Source organism: Lutra lutra, chromosome 1 (assembly GCF_902655055.1).
Source record: "Lutra lutra chromosome 1, mLutLut1.2, whole genome shotgun sequence".
Lineage (NCBI taxonomy): Eukaryota > Metazoa > Chordata > Mammalia > Carnivora > Mustelidae > Lutra > Lutra lutra.
In genome coordinates this window covers 190,822,236-190,841,887 of record NC_062278.1, presented here as the reverse complement: position 1 = coordinate 190,841,887, position 19,652 = coordinate 190,822,236, and the positions used below count along the sequence as shown (strand labels likewise).

Sequence of the window (19,652 nt, the reverse complement as noted above, 5' to 3'; positions counted from 1 at the left end):
TTCGGGTGCATTGGGTTTCATACACACTGATAGGACTATAAATTGGTGCCATCTCATTGTATTCTAGTTCAGCCTTATCTCCTAAAGATTCCCATACTCTCTGGCCCAGAAGTTCCACTCTAGTGAAATACTTTCAATGTCCAGTAGGTGACAGGCACTCAGGTACTCAGAGCACGGCTGTGCAGAATGGCAAAAACGTGGAGACAACCCAGATGCCTGTCATTGGGCGAATGGATGCTTACATTGTGGCAGATTCATCGAAGGAACCTAACAGAGCAGTCAAACCAAATCAATTGTGCAAGATACAGCAGTACAATAAACATGACTCTCAGCAACATAACATTAAGTGGAAAAAAAGTCCCCAAATAGAGTGTATGCATGGTATCCTTTTTGTAAAGTTAAAAACAACCAGCATTAGTAAAGTTTAGAAACACAGAGCCAATTAAACTATTCAAATAGAAAGCGAGAGAATGGTAATGATAGCATGCCGGGTCAGGTGGAAGGATATGGAACAGAATGAGTTTACCATTTGGGTAAATGTCAGCTACTGTGACTTTTGCTTTGCATAGTGAATTTGGAGATGCTTGTTATGATATAAAGGAGCAAAATAAATATAAGTGGGTCCCTGCATGGACTCGTGATGACTGTGTCACGGAACAAGGATCACAGTTAATCCACTTCTGTGCATCCAAGGTCCATAACAGAGAAAACAAACACCATTTGTTATAAAAGAGAGGATAAACATTAAAAATGTGGAACAATATTTAAGTTTTAAAAAGAGCATCTGTACACTGCTTCCCATCGTCCTTTGTACCATGACGGCTATACACAGTACAGCAGTGGTTTCCACCACTGCCCTGATGTAGGACGGTGAACAAGAAACGGTTTCTGCTCTCAAGGAAGTCACAGTTGGTGAAAAGGGAAAGTAAAGGGGTAATTATAGAACTAACTCAAGGAGAGGTACCTAATCATAGGTACGAGAGCAGAGGGCGGAGGGCATGACACTAGCCTGCACATAGACAAAGTTACCCTAAGAGCGTGTAAACTTTAACTTTGGACTTGAAAGCACAGGATATTTCAAGACAGAGAAATCACACGTGTGAGGGGCGGCAGGTGGGACAAGCGGGTTGTTGAAAGTTGTTCCATTTGTCCAAAGTAGAGAAATGGGGGTGGGGGAGGGGAGGAGAGAGAAGTCCCCGGGGACCTCATCATGAGGGGCCTCGTAAGTGGTATGACAAACTAGGAGCTTCATCTCAAGAGCCACAGGAAGCCATCAAAGAGTTTAACCCAGGGAGTGAAGAGGTTAGACTTTGTGTTTCGTCAACAGCAGGACTAGAGGCAGACAGGCTTATTGAGAGAGATTAAGCTGAGGCTGAGGCAGCTGTCCAGGTGGGGTGTGGTGGGGACTGGAAGGAATGATAGTTGGGTTAGAAGGAAGTGGGCAGATTAAGGATTTACTGATCAGGAAGAAGTAGAACTCAAGGTTGGACTTCAGATAGGGGCCAAATAAGAGTTGTCTGGGGCAGGTAGGCACCAAGTAAGAGTTGTTTAGGCAAGACAAGAGCTGGGAGCTGAGAAGATGGTGGGGAGCTGGGAAGATGGTGGCACCAGATTCTGAGACCTGAGAAGGTGGGAAGAAGGACATGAACATCTCGCCCTCTGGGGAGCTGGAAAGCTGGGGAGCTGGGAAGAGGTGACACCAGATTCTGAGGAGCTGGGAAGATTGTGGCACCAGATTCTGAGACCTGAGAAGGTGGGAAGAAGGACATGAACATCTCGCCCAGTGCATTAGTTCATGGTGTCTTGCAAACCTTTTCAGATGAAACTGACTTTTCTCTAACAAAGCATGGCTCTTGAGTTCTAGAAATTACAGGGATCCTCTTGTTTCCAAACACCTGGACTGATTTGTTAAAAGGCACTGTCTCAGGGTACCACCAGAGGAATCTTTAAATGAATGTTCCCCAAATCCGTGACCTGACATTTAATAAAAGCTGCTTCACTTTATTTTCTAAGTAATTCTTGGATTAGTTACTTGCAGGGCATAAAGTTTAGGAGTGTTGCTCACTGACCTCCAGCTTATAAAATGGGATCAGAGTGCCTCTGAGATTATTTTCCTTCTTTTTAAAAGCAATGTAATTACCTAAGCATGGCTCTACTGGGCAGCAGCTAAATGAGAAAACCTTTAGCTTCAGGCACTACATACAACAATGATACATATTCTTTCCTTTCATACGGTGGGCCATAAACATGGGAAGGCAGCAGCATTAATTTCCTATAGAATGGTTGCCAGGATGAAATTTTCTGATCAGTGGTAAAATAGGCATGCCTGGACCTATGGCTTGTAAGAGTTCTGTGATATGGCCAATTCTGTGGTCATTTTTATAGACAATTCCCCCAGAAACCTTTAAAGCAAGACAGCCATAGGAGTGATGCATTGTCGGGCTGCAAGAAATATTGGCCCATTATATCCAGATCAGTCCCTGAAGGGTTACTGTTAATATTTGGCTTTGGGGAGAGGAGTCAATAAAAACCCATGTTCATGGTACTTTATATACACAGTGCAGGCAGAGGGAAGGCTAAGGGAAGTAAAAATAGTGTACATAGCACATAATAAGGATCATTAATAACAGTTACCAATCCTAACACTGCCAATGTGTGTGTTTATGTGGATGGTAATATAGCAAAGTCGTTAGCAGAATGGATGTTGGTGTCCAAGAGATTGAAGTCAAGTCTTGGCTTTGCCAATTAGGAAGCAATGGGACTGAAAAAAATTATTTAAACTCTAAATCTCAGTTTCCTTATTGATACAATGGGACAATATGCTGCTTCCTTGGTGAATTAACACATGCAAAGGACCTAGATCAGTACTTGATGTATCATAAGCATTCAATAAATGGAGAAATTTGAGTAAGGCAACATAAATGTATACTAATGACCCATAGCAAGCTAACATCTGAGATTAGACCTAGATGCCTAGGATAACTAAAATATCATAAAATACTTGAATTTGTGGATGGTTGATTTTTTAACATGGTCTGCAGGAAACATAATATCATATTCCATTGACTCTAAGAAGTGCATTTTTAAATATTTAAATGAGGGGCATTAGCTTTGCCTGCATATACATATCAAAGTTCAGGAAAAAAGATGAGAGCAGTTTGGAAGAAAAATCCAGATCCAATAATGGAGCATTCTTTTAAGAAATGCTACATCATCAGTCTTCTCATCGACATGGAATATGACAGTGCAGAAAATACAAACACCGATGACCTTCATCTACAAAACTGTTCAGAAGAGCTCAACTTTAGAAAAACACCTCCTTCCATGTATTTGTTTTTGCTTTCTGTTCTCTCTATGCAAAACAGTAATGTTAGGGAACAATGTATGTCTAACTAGGTCTGCTTATTACATAGAGCATTTTCAAGTCAATATGAAGTAAAATTTCTGGTATCAAAGCTTCATGCCATAGCGTTAACTGTCTTTCTTGTCCTGGTATACAGATAATGGAACCCCTTACAACTGATGACGACTTAGCTTTACTGAAATAGAGCAAACAAGAAAGTATGACGAGTCAAGAGAAATTTAGAACTCAAGAGAACTCTGAGTTGAGAAAGGCCAGCCTAGTGGATTCAAATCTTAGCTCCTCTATTTCCAGTGATGTTATCTAAGAACAAGTGATCGTCCTTCTGAGCATCTGTAAAATGACAGTTTTACTAAACCATTAAGCTAGTTCTGTGGATTAAACAAAATAATATATACGAAGTATTTAATACCATACCATGTAAGTACTGCAAGAGTATAATAAATGATTGATATATTGTTATTATGATCATTAATGATCTACCTTTCTATTTAAGAAGTCAAACTACTGGGCGCCTGGGTGGCTCAGTGGGTTGAGCGACTGCCTTCGGCTCAGGTCGTGATCCCGGACTTCCAGGATCGAGTCCCGCATCGGGCTCCCAGCTCCTTGGGGAGTCTGCTTCTCCCTCTGACCTTCTCCTCTCTCATGCTCTCTCTCACTCATTCTCTCTCAAATAAATAAATAAAATCTTTAAAAAAAAAAAAAAAGAAGTCAAACTACTTCTGGACAGTTTTCACAGCATGTAACAGAAAGCTACTACTCGCCCACCTAAAACAGAAATACACATTTATGTGCATTAACATAAGCTCTAAGTTAAGCTCCTTTAGTTTGGTTTAAGCATAATCTAAAAACAAATGAATGTTCACCAGATCTGAAAGTTACATTTATAATGGTCTGACTGAAAATGTAATTTAAGGTTAAGGTTAAGTAGGGGTGGTCAAGGGCAATGCAAAGACAGATGGCCGTCGTCTCGCTGAAACGAACAAGCAGGAGGAATACATGATTGCTAATCGAAAAGTCAGGCCATGTGTACTCAGAATACATAGATTGAAACCATCATTGTCATCAATAGGGGTTTCGAATGCAAGACTTCAACAACTGGGAGACCTAAAGGCAAATACACTGAGGCTTGCAATTGAATTGCTATATATATGGAGAATTAAGAAAAATGCTCTAGGGGAAAGAGTCGTAGGTAGTCCTTCATTTAACAGTAAATGAGGTCATCGTGTGTTACAGTTACAGAGGCCTATCTGAAGTTCCTCCCTGATTCTCAAACTTAAGATTCCTATTAAAGAAAAAATAATTGTGTTTCGCTCATGCTGACTTAAGTATTTTATTATAATGTTACTTAAATGATTACATATAAAACTAGATATAAGGAATTATAATGTCCAAGAGAATCAGAAAAAAAAAAAAAAAAGGCCAAACAAAACCAAAACAATGAAAACTGACTGCATTTGTTAAATGTCCTTGAAGTTGTTTTGCTGAAACCCGCTAACTGCTTGCAATTTGAGGAGGGTATTGACGGAACAAAGATTCCTTTGAGTTCAGCTTGCCAGAAACACCAAGCTGGTTGTGATGAGCCATTTACTTGTCACTGTTCTCTATTCGAACTCCTGCAAAACTTTATCCCTCACTTGACATGCATTTATTAAGTCTGCCTGTATTCTCTTCTCATTGGCCTTTAATGAATATGTGGTTGCAATGCGGTCACAAACTCAGCTGCAAGTCAGGACAGCAGAGTCCTTGTCTACTGCTTTGTGACAGACACCCCAAACTGGGTGACTTAAGACAGCAATAATCACCTGTTTCTGTTGCTTTCTTTGGGCCAGGAACCCAGGAGTGGCTCAGCTGGGTAGTTCTGGCTCGGGGCCTGTCATGAGGTCATAGTCAGCTGGTGGCTGAGGCTGGGGTCCTCTCCAGGTCTTTGTCACTCACCTGGCTGCTAGTGGGACTAGGAGGACTTGAATAATTGGGGATCCACTAGCTGTCTCTAGAAAGTCTCTCCATTTGGTCACTACAGGGTGGCAGTGTCACAAAAGCCAGATTTCTTATATGAGTTTCCCATACGCATGCCCCAAGACAGAGCCAGGCAGACACCGTATCACCTTTTCTTATTTAGCCCCTGAAGTCACGTAAGGGAACTTTGTCTCACATCATTCACTAGAAGCAAGTCACTAAGTCCTGCCTGTATTTTAAGGGAAGGGAAATTGAGACTCCATTTGCTGAAGGGAGGGGTGTTAGAGAATTTAAAATATATTTTAAAGCCTGCAGATACTGAAATCATATGGCCCCATTCAGTTTTTTTTTTTTTAAGATTTTATTTATTTATTTTTAATTTTATTTTTTTATAAACATATATTTTTATCCCCAGGGGTACAGGTCTGTGAATCGCCAGGTTTACACACTTCACAGCACTCACCATAGCACATACCCTCCCCAATGTCGATAACCCCACCCCCCCTCCCAACCCCCCTCCCCTATCAACCCTCAGTTTGTTTTGTGAGATTAAGAGTCACTTATGGTTTGTCTCCCTCCCAATCCCATCTTGTTTCATTTACTCTTCTCCTACCCCCTCGACCCCCCATGTTGCATCTCCTCTCCCTCATATCAGGGAGATCATATGATAGTTGTCTTTCTCCAATTGACTTATTTCGCTAAGCATGATACCTTCTAGTTCCATCCACGCCGTCGCAAATGGCAAGATTTCATTTCTTTTGATGGCTGCATAGTATTCCATTGTGTATATATACCACATCTTCTTTATCCATTCGTCTGTTGATGGACATCTAGGTTCTTTCCATAGTTTGGCTATTGTGGACATTGCTGCTATAAACATTCGGGTACACGTGCCCCTTCGGATCACTACGTTTGTGTCTTTAGGGTAAATACCCAGCAGTGCAACTGCTGGGTCATAGGGTAGTTCTATTTTCAACATTTTGAGGAACCTCCATGCTGTTTTCCAGAGTGGTTGCACCAGCTTGCATTCCCACCAACAGTGTAGGAGGGTTCCCCTTTCTCTGCATCCTTGCCAGCATCTGTCATTTCCTGACTTGTTAATTTTAGCCATTCTGACTGGTGTGAGGTGGTATCTCATTGTGGTTTTTGATTTGTATTTCCGTGACATGAACAGACATTTCTGCAAAGAAGACATCCAGATGGCCAACAGACACATGAAAAAGTGCTCCACATCACTCGGCATCAGGGAAGATTTTATTTATTTGACAGAGAGAGATCACAAGTAGGCAGAGAGGCAGGCAGAGAAGGGCAGGGGGAGCAGGCTCCCTGCTGAGCAGAGAGCCCAATGTGGGGCTCGATCCCAGGACCCTGAGATCATGACCTGAGCTGAAGGCAGAGGCTTTAACCACTGAGCCACCCAGGTGCCCCCTCCCATTCAGTTTTCAATGTTCATCTGCATGAATCAGCATATGCTTACATCTCTTTACAAATCTCATAAGGAATTCACAGAACCCCAAAGAACAGGAAGCCAACTCTTATTGGTCTGTGGACTGTAGTCTGAGAAAAATTCAGTTATGCACCAATTGCAATAACATGGAATGGAAGTTTCCTTAAATCACAGTGTAGGAGAGAACGCACTTAAATAAACAGGAAGAGAAGATGAACTGGAAAGTGTTTTGTGAGTTGGTGAAGCTAAAGAAGTTGACGTATTCATGGATGACTTTAGGTCTTTTTAAGTGCCTTTCCCATATATTCAAATGAGGGTTAAAGGGCCCACTCCGTAAATAGCTAGGGTTTCATGTCAACGTTGTGCAATGTACTTCCATCAGTGAATATCCACTGTTGAACAACACACCCTTCTACACATTGGGGAAATGTTAGTAAGAGTAATGCACACTAATTTCTCATTGTTATTAGAGCTTAAAAGGGAACACAAGCTTTAAGAAAATAATTATAAATGCAATAACTGCTACAAAAAGGAAATCATAAAGTGCTGTGGAATGCTAATGTAGTCCAGAGGAGAGGCCTGGAATAAGTGAGCCAACATCCAGTCAATAAGGTGAAGGAAAGGGGGCTAAGGCATTTTCAGGCCTTTCCTATATTTGCTTTTGACCAGGGTTCATCTCTTACTTCAGACCTCATGCCATGAAACAGACTTCTGATCCATAAAAGAATGTTCTTGATGAATATACCTAATAATTCATAATTAAGGATTCTTTGGTGATATGTAAATCCTGGTGAGGCATAATAGGAGAACAGATATTCAAATAGCTTGAGTCAATTCTCTGCAAACCCTCATCTCATGAAGATAGGTCACTGTGTAGATGGTTTTCAGATGGGCTAGTAGCACAGGGTTGGTTGACTCATGCTGGATATTCCATGCATCAGGGTTTCCCTTCCACTAGCAATTTGTTTCTCCATTTCTGCAGCTGAGAAGAGTCAGAAAAGAATGGCTTACCTGCCATTGTCTTCAAAAGGCACTGGGGTAGCTGTCTCTGCAGCAGGCAAGCTTTCCTTGTGTTTCCACTTGTTGTCCGTAGGGTTCTCATGACTTGAGGAATGGCTCTGCCATTCTAGAAAGAAAGAAGAAAGGTGAGAGAGGTGGGGGCAAGACCCTTCTTGCCTCTGACGATTCAGATGCTCTGAACTTCCTCTCTGTAGGGAGAGAACATTTTAACCCACACCTGGAAGGAGAATGGCAAGACCTCCTCAGAGTCCCTGAATGCTGGGGCAGAACTTTCTCCTCTGCTGTCCTGTGTACAGTTGACCTGATTAGCTTTCATCTACCTCTTATACTTGAGACAACATTGTTATCCCAAATGACTGAGATGCAGCCGGCAATCCATTCATTAAATTCCCATTATCTGGAGGGAGAAGAGTATGTGTGCAGGCTTTTGTGTTAAGGAGGGTTCATACTAAAAATATTTAACTGAGGGAAGGGATCAACTAATCAGATTAGAAATTGGCCACAGGGGACAGTCCTTTAATTTCTTGTTGTGGAGAGTTGTGGGGCGATCCAGGAGTCCTAAGCAAAGATACAGGTAATCTCAGGATGGTTGTCATTTGCCAAGTAGTATGCACATATTTTAGAATAACTCATGTATCTATAATAGCAGTGCGTGTTGATTAACTTGATGTGTGTGGCATTGTATACGTATCTGAAAATAACAAGGCATGCAGTGAAAAAGAACTGGGGCTTCAAGGCTAGATTTCAGTGTCTGGTTCTTTATCTTTGCTATGTGAATTTGGGGAAGTCACTTATCTCCCTCAGCCTCAGGTTTTCCATCAGGCTAAATGATGCTTAAGCCTCCTTCCATCATCACAGTCATTGCCACCATTCTATAGCCATGATCCAGGTGCTCTTTTCATTCTTAGCAAGCAACGTTGTGCTATGATGGAGAGCCTGCCTACTACTTAGGTCTGAATCCTGCTCAGTGATCCAGGGAAGGTTCACTAAGTTTCCTAGGTCAAATTTCTTCGACTGTTAAAATGAGGATTACAATAGGATCTATAACATAGGGTTGTGATGAGGGTTCAAAGGGATAATGCAAGAAGACTCTTTAGCACTATGTGTGCTGCAGCTTACTCAATTGCTTTGAGTTCCTATTCTAATGGCTAGAGTCAGCTGAAGAGCTACAGAGCCTTCTTTTTCATCCTTCAAATCCATCCATGAATTTCAAGGTTATGTTTCAAGTCCAAGTTGCCCTAGCTCTTGAGCCCACTCCTATGTTAATGGCACATTGAATGTGAGGGGGAAGGTGGCATGGGGCCATGTCTTCAGAACGTGTGCCAGGCATGGCCAAGGGCCCATTCTCTGATGTCTCAATCTGTTCGGCAGGGCTCTGCCACGTGCCAACTTTTCCTAAGCCACAAAAAGGTTTAAAATTTGTGGTGAAGTGAGATGTTCAACAAAGGAGAATTCTGCCTTTTGTTGGAATTTGGAAATAGAAATTCAAGGTCTCTTCATTTCAGATGTTATCCTTGTCCATCTGGAGGGGTGAAGAGCCTCAAAGATGTGGGGTGGCTCTGAACAGAACACATCCCAGTTAGAATTTTCCTAATAGATTTTAATATGAAGGATATGGACATATGACTGGAAGTGGCTCAGAACTTTTCATTAAGTATGAAAAACGATTTCAGTGGTCATATATTTGGAGATTATCTATCTATCTATCATCTATCATCTATCTATCTATAGAATTGGTTATAAGGTGGTTGAAATCCTGGGAATTTAGTGGCCCATCTCATTGAAGGGTCCAGGAAATGGGTTGAGTTTAGGCTTTGCTGGTTCAAGTTGCTCAAATATTTTTACCAGGACTTCTTCTTTCTCTATCTTTCAGTTCAGTTCTCTTCTATTTTGGCTTTTCTTTCCAAGAATATTTTTCCCAAGTGGTGGCTAAGAAGTTGACTAGCAACCCTAGACTTGCATTTTATCCATTTCTCAAGTATAGCAAAAAACCAAACCAAAAGAAAACAAAAACAAAACAATACTTCTTTCCAAATCAAGCAGCAAAATTCCAGGTAGGATTCTCATGGGTTCAGCTTGAGTTATACATCTTTCTCTGAATTTCACCGAGGCCAAGAGGAAATAACGCTAACTGGCTGGGCTCGGGCCTCAGACCATCCCTTCGAGCCAAAAGGAAGTATTAAAATCAAACTTCACACACCAAAATTAAGAGGAAGTTTGGCTGCCCCAAAGAAAATTGGAGTGTTCCCCCCTACTGCCAAGAAGGCAGTAAAACCAACAGATCCCATTACCAGCAAGAATTTAGAATGAAAAAATGTATCAGCACACATGTGCTCACAGACATGTTTATCTGGAAACTTCGTGAAACAGCTGGAAAAATCAGCTGTCAATCTTGATGAATTATTTTGCTGTTTCCTTTTCCCTAGCAAAGTCCTGGAGGTTCGTTGATCCAGCAGTCTTCACCTCTGTTGTGCCTTGACCCTGTGCTTGGTGCTAGAAGCTGAGGAGAGGGAAGGAGCGGGACCCTCCCGGAACTCGTGTCTGGTGTCTGGCTGAGAGCCAGAACATGCCACCACTTTGTTATCCTGCCCTCCTCCATGGATTTCTATATTCCATTATTCTTCTCAAATAAAACTCGGACCTGCTTTTTCCCTTTGAATGCTGAAGGCTCCGTCTCCAAGTTCCCCTGCTAGAAGGCATATTATGAAACGGGATGTACCATCAGAGACGAAGGTAAGAAATCCGAACTGCATGGCCTCACGTAAACCCCACTAGGTCTCTGTTAGGGGCTCCTTCCCCTTTCAACAGGTGTAAGGACAAAAGGCCCATTGTCCTTAGGAGCCTATAGGATAAATAGAAAGAACATGTCCTTGCTAGTTAATCAGCTGGCGATAAAGAGTATTGTTTTATCTCCTGCCATCTCCATGGTTCCATGGGATGAGTTCTATTGTGGCACAAAGTCTGCTTTGTCTTTCCAACCCACTGAGACGTTTAAATTGACCTTTCCTATATTCCTTGGTTGTCACAACCTGAGCACTGAGTTAGTATTATGCACTGAGAGGATTATCAATTTTTTTTTCCTACAAGGAAACTATCATCTATGGAGATGCTAGGATGATGAAAAACAGTGTGATTCTCTTCTTGCTTTAAAAAAAAAAAAAGTCTATCCTTTTTTTTGGGAACAGTTTTAGGTTTATAGAGAAGTTGAACAGAAAGTATGGAGTTCCCATCTACTTCTTCACTTTGCCCTCTTCTGCAGTTTCCCCCATTATTAACATCTTGCATTAGTGTGGTCCATTTGTTGTCACTGATGAACCTGTATGAATACATTGTTATTAACTGAAATCCAGAGTTTATATTACGTTACTCTTTGTATGGCACCATCTAGGAGTTGTCACAAATGTCCAGTGACATGTATCCACCATTATAGTGTCACACACAATGGCTTCCTTGCCCTAAAAATCCTCTGTGCTCAGCCGATGTATCCCTCTCTCCCGGCAACCGGGGCAACCATTAATCCTTTTACTATCTCCATAGGTTTACTGTTTCCAGAATGCCCTACAGTGGGACTCATACAGTATACATAGTTTCCTTTTCAGATTGGTGTCTTTCCTTAGCAATATGCATTGAAGGCTCCCCCAAGTCTTCTTGTGAGCGGGTAGCTCATTTCTTTTTACTGCTGAAGAGCTTCTGCTTAATATTTAAAGCTCGTTTGAGGGGCGCCTGGGTGGCTCAGCGGGTTAAGCCTCTGCTTTCGACTCAGGTCATAATCTCAGGGTCCTGGGATCGAGCCCTGCATCAGGCTCTCTGCTCAGCAGGGAGCCTGCTTCCCCCCCCCCCCTCTCTGCCTACTTGGGATCTCCCTCTCTGTCAAATAAATATATAAAATCTTAAAAAAAAAAAAAATAGCTCGTTTGAGACCAGAATGGTTGCCTCACCCCCACTGGCATTTTCACATTCACAAGATTACTGGTCATCACCTAAATTTTAAAAAGTGGGCTTACGGCATGCGTTATGTCAGAGAATTAAATTCCATTTCCGGATGGTTTCAAGCACCTTCTATACAGCTGAAGAAAGAGCAAATTCTAATATCTCAATCACAGCCGCAATAGAGGTGGTCTGTTTTGGCTGCTGGCAACACCGGTGTTCTTTGCATTTTTTTACCCAGAAGAATTTTATCCATATGGTTAGTGTTTTCCCTAAAATAAATGATCTCCTAATTTTTTTTTTTTAGTTCCAGCAACATCAGAGGTCCCACGTACCCAATTAGTAATAATACTGATTTTTAAGACACAAATCAAGCATTTTTTTTTTCTCTTTATACTTCCTAAACATCTAGTCCATGCAGACAGTGGTGAAGGAGTCCCCACTCGCTTATCTGGCATCTGATAGCCATAAACGGTATAGGCTTTCAAATTCACGGTTACACAGTTAATTTCCTGGCTCTGTCCCTTCCTGCTGTATGTCTTTCAACAAGCCATTTCTCCTCTTCTAGCCTCAGTTTACTCTTCCATAACCCACAGCTCATAGAGGGCTCTATTAAGGCTGGTGTGGATATAGGAGATAATCCATGGAAAGCATGGAGCACAGTTTCAGCAACAAAAAACGTCCTTGAGCCTCAACCAGACCACATCAGGGAACAGGCCTGTGTGTAAAGGAAATATTGAGTGTAGCATAGGTTCTCATTAAATTATTTCTGACTGATCAAGGGGGCAAAGGAAGGGCAAATCCTTTCACGTGTAGGCTCTCAGAGAACACAGGCATTTATAGAAAGCAGCAGACTTAATTAGGGTCAAGAATGATAGCAGATATTAGGTACCCTGTGCAACCAGACACAACCCACCACACCACTTCTCGTACCTCTTGACTCTGCCACTGCTGGGATGGTCCGCTACTGATAATTCACATTCTTCTCTTCCCCACCCTTGAAAAGTCCATTTTCTGAGCAAACACCCTTTGGTAAAATTATTAGCAGACAACCCGGTTCCTAAATTTAATGAAGGATTTCTTCAGGGTGAAACTGATGGTACAGAATATTCTCTCCTCCTCACCCTTCCCCTGACATCACTCCGATAAAATACACCATCAGCTCATAGTTACTTAGATGCCAGTGGTGCAAGAAATCCCAATCCCACAAACACAAGGGCTAACATTATACCCTGGGTGTCATTTTTTATCCCACTTTTGCTTTTTACTCACTTTCATGTTGTAGACAAAGACTCTCTTGCCAAAGACAGGGTAAATAAACTCAGACACATCCTGTCTCCCTTACATCTTTGTTTATCTATAAACTGTCAGAGATACTGATGAAAATCCACTAAAGCATGCTTCAAGCACTTATACCAAGGCCATGTGAGATGGAAGCATGACAGCTTGATGTGAGGGGACGGTATCACCTACGATGATCCCAGCCTGGCTCTGTGTGAAGACACGCATACACATTAAGGATACCAACAAAAGATGACCCACTGTGACAGTTAGGGATGGACTCAATTGTATAAAGAGGCAATAATGGAAAACAAAAACAAAAACAAAAACAAAAAAACCCAGACACAGCCGTGTGACCAGGTAGCTACACAGTGAGGACATGATGAAGCTTAGAGGTTCAGAGCATGCGTTTCAGATTTAAAACCTGGCTGGACCTTGAACCTTTTAACCAGGCAACCCATTTAACTGTTCCATGCCGCCCTTGCCTCATGTGCAAAATGGCGTAAATCAGTATCTACCTCAGGCTGGGTGAGTTAAAATACATCAGGTGCTTGGCTCAGGCAGACTTTGAGTAAGACTTAGCTGTTATTTTGATTGTGTTAATAAGGATTGCCAATCAAGGAGCACCCAATTGGCAGCAATGCCCCAATTTTATCACCACAAACCTTTCCTTCCAAGGCATCCTCTGAGGTTAATGTTCTACAGAAAACAATTGGGGAAAGGCTGCCTTAAATAAACAAAACCTGAGATTTTTGTGGTGGGAGTATGGGTTTTGTCTTGGATATCCTCACTAGCAAGTTACAAGTTTTAAAATAATGCTTGTGGTTGTTTCATTAATATTTTGGGCATTGGGTTTGGGGCCAGGAATCCTCAATGCTGTCCTCGTTTCTATGGAAAAATCAGATTTCGTTTACATCATTCCTACTTACAGCAACTTTTCTGGGACCCATATCACAAGGGTCTGCCTGAGCCAATGGGCTGTAAGATTTGCAAAGCAAAATCTTCCCTTTGGCCTCTGTCTGCCTCATCCTGCTCTGGGTCAGAATTCCCTCTTGTGTCCCAGGAACACAGAAGCCATCACCTACCCCTTGGGGAGGTACTATGAGCCTAGAAGAAGCATCTCGAGCCTCTCTGGAGAAAGATAAACTATGTGCATGTTATGGGTATTTTATGATCTGTTATGGATGGATACTCCAGGATGCAGTCTTACAGCTTGACTTTTTTTTTTTTTTTCTTTAAAGTAAGGAAGCTCAGCAGTGAAACTCATTTTCCTCAAGTCCCAAAGTGGTTTTGCAATAAATCTGTGAATTTAATCAGCCTCCTCTGTTGAGGCAATCTTCCCTAATTGGGTTCTTGTGAAGAATAATAGACATGATGACAAAAATACTTAATCTCTGGAAAGGAAGCCAGAGTCTCATCAATAATACTGATGATAAAGCTCCCGTTCCCTAAAAGAAATGGAGCACAGGCTTCTGGTGCAGCCCACGGCACCAGGCTCGCCTGGCCTCAGGTACTATTTGCTTTTTAGACCCATCGAACGCTTTCTCCTCCTTCCTGGCCAAACAGCAAGAAAATGGAAATCCCAAACTGGAAGACAGGGTTTCCATCGCTTTTGGCCAGTAACGAAGTGGACGACTCAGTAGTCTTCTAGAAATTTTCTAGAAGATTACAAGAGAGTAATGGGGAATGGCATTCCAGATGAAAACAAACAGAACACGAATCCAAACAACACGGTTTTGTTTCCTTTCTCTGGTAGGCGATTCCTACTCCTCTCTCTCAAATCCTGGGAGTAGTGGTGGGGTCTGGCAGCGGCGGGGGGGGGGGGGTCCCTCCCAGGAATGTACACACACCTTTTGGCTATCAGCTGGGAAACCAGCCTCATGACAAAATCGGGCATTGGAACTAGATGCCTCAAGTTCCCCAATTATTGGGCAAAGAGAATGTCCAGATCTAGCTGGGATCTGTCCTACATAGGGTGGATGTTGAAAGAGGAAGACCCTAAAATTGGAGGCAGGCCTGGAAGGGTTGTAGAAGGGGGATTGAGGAGCAATGGCAGAGGCAGTCTAGATTTTTCCATCCTGGAGAATGAGAGAAGCAAAGTGTGATAATTAGAGACGGAGGAAAAGGAATGATTTCACAAGGAGGTCATCTGTCGCAGGCCTTCCCCCATGAGCCTGGCATTCCAGCACCCTCTCTGTTCTTTGCATGTGAGAGCAGTCCCGATTTGTCTCCCCACCCCACCCCCACCCCCTGTGCCCCCGTGGCCCTTGGCAGTCAACAGATCATGTTGGTGATAAACACAGGAACTCACCTGTGGTCAGCAGACACAGGGCCAAAACTGCAGGAAGAGATGTAAAAAATGCCATCCTCCCTCTGAACTGGACAGAAATGCTTGCTCGCACAACAAAAGATCTAGTGTGCTTGGTCTCCTCTAGCCTCGGGCCTTCACGAGCATGTGAATAGGGGCACTGGTGGGGCACAGATGCAGGAAAAGCCCAGGTTCCCTCGTTTCAGTCCCGAGGTATGGTTTCTCTGTTTCCTCCCACTGGATGGCTTCAGGATGAATTGCTCCCAAAACTAACAGTAAAATTTAGCCACCACTCCTTGCAGGAAAAGAAGAAATCCTCATCTCTTCAGAGAATTTTGTTCGGTGTGAGTCTTGCTGACTTTGGTCCGTGTCTCACACACACACAAGCTGTGGGGGTTTCCAGGTGATCCTTCTAAGTAGACCACGCTCTCAACATGGTGTTGTCCCTGGACGAGAAGGATAAGCAACACCTGAGAACTCATTAAAAATGCAAATTTGTGGTCTCACTCGGTCCTACTGAGTCAAAAGCTCTGGGATTTGGGCCCAGCAATGTGTGTTTCAACAAGCCTCTCGGTAATTCCCAATGCACACTCTTTTTTGAGGACCCTTACCAGAAGCTGATCAGTTCTCTAGAAATCGTTAAAATTTTATGCCTGTGTGTTTGCTTCTTCTGTTCAGCCCATTTGGCGTGCTTCTATCTTTTCTGCTTGGCAGACTCCTATTCAGTCTTTAAAGCCCACGAGAAGATACCCTCTCCCATTAGTAAACCCCCCTGACACCATTCCGTCTACCTAAACAGAATTTATTGGCCCTGATTTGCTTTCTAAGAATACTTCAGGTCGCCACTAATATATCCTATGGTAATCATCATTTATCTGTTTTCCACACCAGGCTGTGAGGGCAGGAAAATATCTAATTCCTCAAATGCTTTACACAAAATATCATGGGCGTAGCTCTGGGGACACCAAAATAAAATAATTAAAATATTAATTAAAAAGTGGAAAACTGCCTCATTTGCCTAATTCATTATGGCATGTGAGATGAGATTTCCAACCCCTGGCATGTGCTAGCTGTGTCAAGTTGGGCAAGTTACTTAGCCTCTTCAAATCTCATTCATAGGGAAGAAAATTGCTAATAGGATGTACCTTAGTGTATACAGGATGACTAAGTTAGAAATAATGTGGAACAGAAGCACCTGGGTGGCTCACTTGATTAAGAATCTGACTCTTGGGCACCTGGGTGGCTCAGTGGGTTAAGCCGCTGCCTTCGGCTCGGGTCATGATCTCAGGGTCCTGGGATCGGGGCCCGCATCGGGCTCTCTGCTCAGCAGGGAGCCTGCTTCCCTCTCTCTCTCTCTGCCTGCCTCTCCATCTACTTGTGATCTCTCTCTGTCAAATAAATAAATAAAATCTTTAAAAAAAAAAAAAAAAAGAATCTGACTCTTGATTCCGGTTCAGGTCATGATCTCAGGCTCATGAGAGCCCCATATCAGGTTCTGCACTGAGCATGGAGCCTGCTTAAGATTGTCTCTCTCCCTCTCCCTCTGTGCCCTACCCCTGCCCTGCTCATGCACACACTCTTTCTTTTTCTTTTTTTCACACACTCTTTCTAAGAAAGAAAGAAAGGTAGATGTGTATAGTGCTTAGGCACTGAGTGTATGTTAGTTGTTACTGGTAATTATAATAATGTCAATATCATCACTGGCATCATCATGAAATCACCAGTAACTTGCATTGTTGGTACAGAGAATTGCCTGGTACAGAGATTGTGGTCATCCACGTGAAGATTATTAAAAGATCAGGGTTCTAGGCTTATCTGCTTTACTTGATGGGGTATTTGACACTCAACATAAGCAAATTTGACTTGACAACAAATGTTTCCTAAGCTTTGCTTAGGAACTGAACTGGCCCAGTTCAAGGATCGCTAAGTACCAAGAATCCTCCTGGAGTTATTTTGAGGTTGTTTTCGGTCTACACAACACCCCCCCCCACTCCACTCACACCACCTTGAAACAATAATTGGTTCTCAAACTTGATTTCACATGAGAATCACTTGGGAGGCTTCGGGAAAGCATTGGGACGCTCCAGGAAAGCTTGGGAAGCATCGGGGAAAACAAAATCCTGATGCCTATGTCTAACTCCCGCAGACTCGGGTTGAACTGATAACGACATATGGCCTGGGCATCACCGGGACTCCCAGGTGATTCCCAAGTACAGCCATAGTCTCTCCCTGCTCTGTTACTTCAGTTTGGATCTCTATCTTGTGTTCACTCTCTGGTTGTCCTAATGTCCCCTTCTCAACATGTGTTCGTGCCTGGGACCCTGGCAGGACCCACAGGGAAAGCTAGGGTGGGGGGAGTCCATGACACACGGGCAGACCCACTGTAGGCATTAAATCAACAGACGCAGTTTCTTTATCTCTCAAGGCAGCATTTTTTGCCTGCGTACCTGCGTAGGAGATGGAATGGAGAGTCCCAGAGAAGAGGCCCAGGCAAGGAAGAAGCTGTAGGAAAACATGTAGCAGGAACCTCACATGCCATTTGATAACCATCAGCTCGAAGATTCAGATCTTGCCAGGTCAATGCATTGGTGGGGGCAGGACACAAAGGAGTGAAAGGTGCCTTGCTTCTGGGCCCAGCCCATTTCTTCCCCTTGGGAGCAGAGAACACAGCAACAAAGGGGATTTTGAAACCCTACCCCACAAACTGTGTAAGACTGAACACAGGCAAATGAATCATTCATTGAAATCTCTTCAAGTTCTTGCATACCACTACCCAATGATGAAGGCGCTTCCCCATTAAAAAGTGGAAATAAATTCTAAGAATAATAACCTTTTCATTAAAAAGCTAGGCTGTAATTTTTCCAGGGGTCAACTGGGTGCCATGCATATTTTTATAATCTCTTTGGGCTGTGTTGGAGTGGGGCTGGCTTGGTGCTATTATGCTAGCAGGGATTTTGGTGTGTGTGTTTTCTCTCCTCTCTGAGGTTGTGGTAGACAAGCAAGCATTCACATTTTGCAACTCTGTAATGAAAATGACACCCCCTACTTCATGGTTTGGGGCTGTTTTTCCAGAAGTGGGCACAGATGGTGTTTCTGTCTCCTCCAGAGAATATTTTAGGATGTAAAGTCTCTGAAATAAATTATTCAACTGAGACCAAAATAGTCTTCTGGAAAAAATCATATGTGAATAGGAAATAAGAGCAGCCTGGCCCAGCCTGAAAAAAAATTTTAAATGCAGCTGGGTTTTAGACATGGTAATATTTGTAATAATGTTTGTATTGGGTATGTAATGAGACCTGGAATTGTGGAAGGCGGTGCTGTTTTATCCAGGAAATTTAGTGATTGTTTGGTCTTCCCTCCCTTTCTCTCCTCCCCTTCCACCCTCTCCACCTCCCTTTCACTTCCCTCCCCTCCCCTTTGCTCCCTCCCCTGCCCTTCCTTTCCTTTCCCCCCTTTCCCTTCCCTCCCTCCCCTTCTTTTCCCTTCGCTCTGCTCCCTCCCCTTCCCTATCTCCCCTTATCTTCTCCTTTCCCCCCTCTCTCTCTTTCTCTGTCCCCCGACCCTGGGACTGGTGAAGTCCAGCAATAGTCTATACTTCTAAAACTTTGATAAGAATATGAATCACCTGGGGATTTTATTAAATGCACATTTAGGAGGCACCTGGGCGGCTCCGTGGGTTAAAGCCTCTGCCTTCGGCTCAGGTCATGATCTCAGGGTCCTGGGATCGAGTCCCACATCGGGGTCTCTGCTCAGCAGGAAGCCTGCTTCCTCCTCTCTCTCTCTGCCTGCCTCTCTGCCTACTTGTGATCTCTGTCTGTCAAATAAATAAATAAAATCTTTTTAAAAAATGCACATTTAGATTCTGTAGTTCTGGAGTGAGACCCGTTGCATTTCCAGCCAGCTCCCAGGTTAGGTGGCTATTCCTGGTCTGCAGATCATTCTTTGAGTAACAAGTGCTAGAGGACGTTCAGATAATTTATATACTGGGGGAAAGCTATGCTTTGCCAAACTACTAAATTAACTATTTCATTCATCCCTTCAATAAATATTTACTGAAGCCTGCTTAGTGCTGGGCACAGAGCCAGATGTTGGAATAAAGTGGTGAGCATCACAGACCCCGTCCCTGACATTTTTGAGCTTAGAGCCTAGTGTGCATGATAAACAGCCATCAGATGATCCCCTATGGAAATACAACTATACCAAGTCCGGGGAAGGAGAGGTATAGGAGCAATGAGATTATAAAATCAGGTGCTTTCATGAAAGGGTCAGAAAAGGCTTCCCTAAGGATGTGACGGTGAGCTGAGCTCTGCAGGGTAACCCCAACAGTCCTTACTATGGTGGTAGCAAGC

General features: G+C 43.0%; 1 long non-coding RNA gene across 5 annotated transcripts in view; it reads left to right on the top strand.

The window, feature by feature from the left end:
• LOC125110261 (uncharacterized) overlaps window positions 1–19,652 on the top strand; it is a 300,974-nt gene that overhangs the window by 97,056 nt on the left and 184,266 nt on the right. For all 5 annotated transcript variants that reach the window (XR_007130541.1, XR_007130540.1, XR_007130542.1 and 2 more), the window contains exon 2: window positions 10,214–10,520. This is a non-coding gene — a long non-coding RNA (uncharacterized LOC125110261). The remainder of the gene's footprint in view (window positions 1–10,213; window positions 10,521–19,652) is intronic.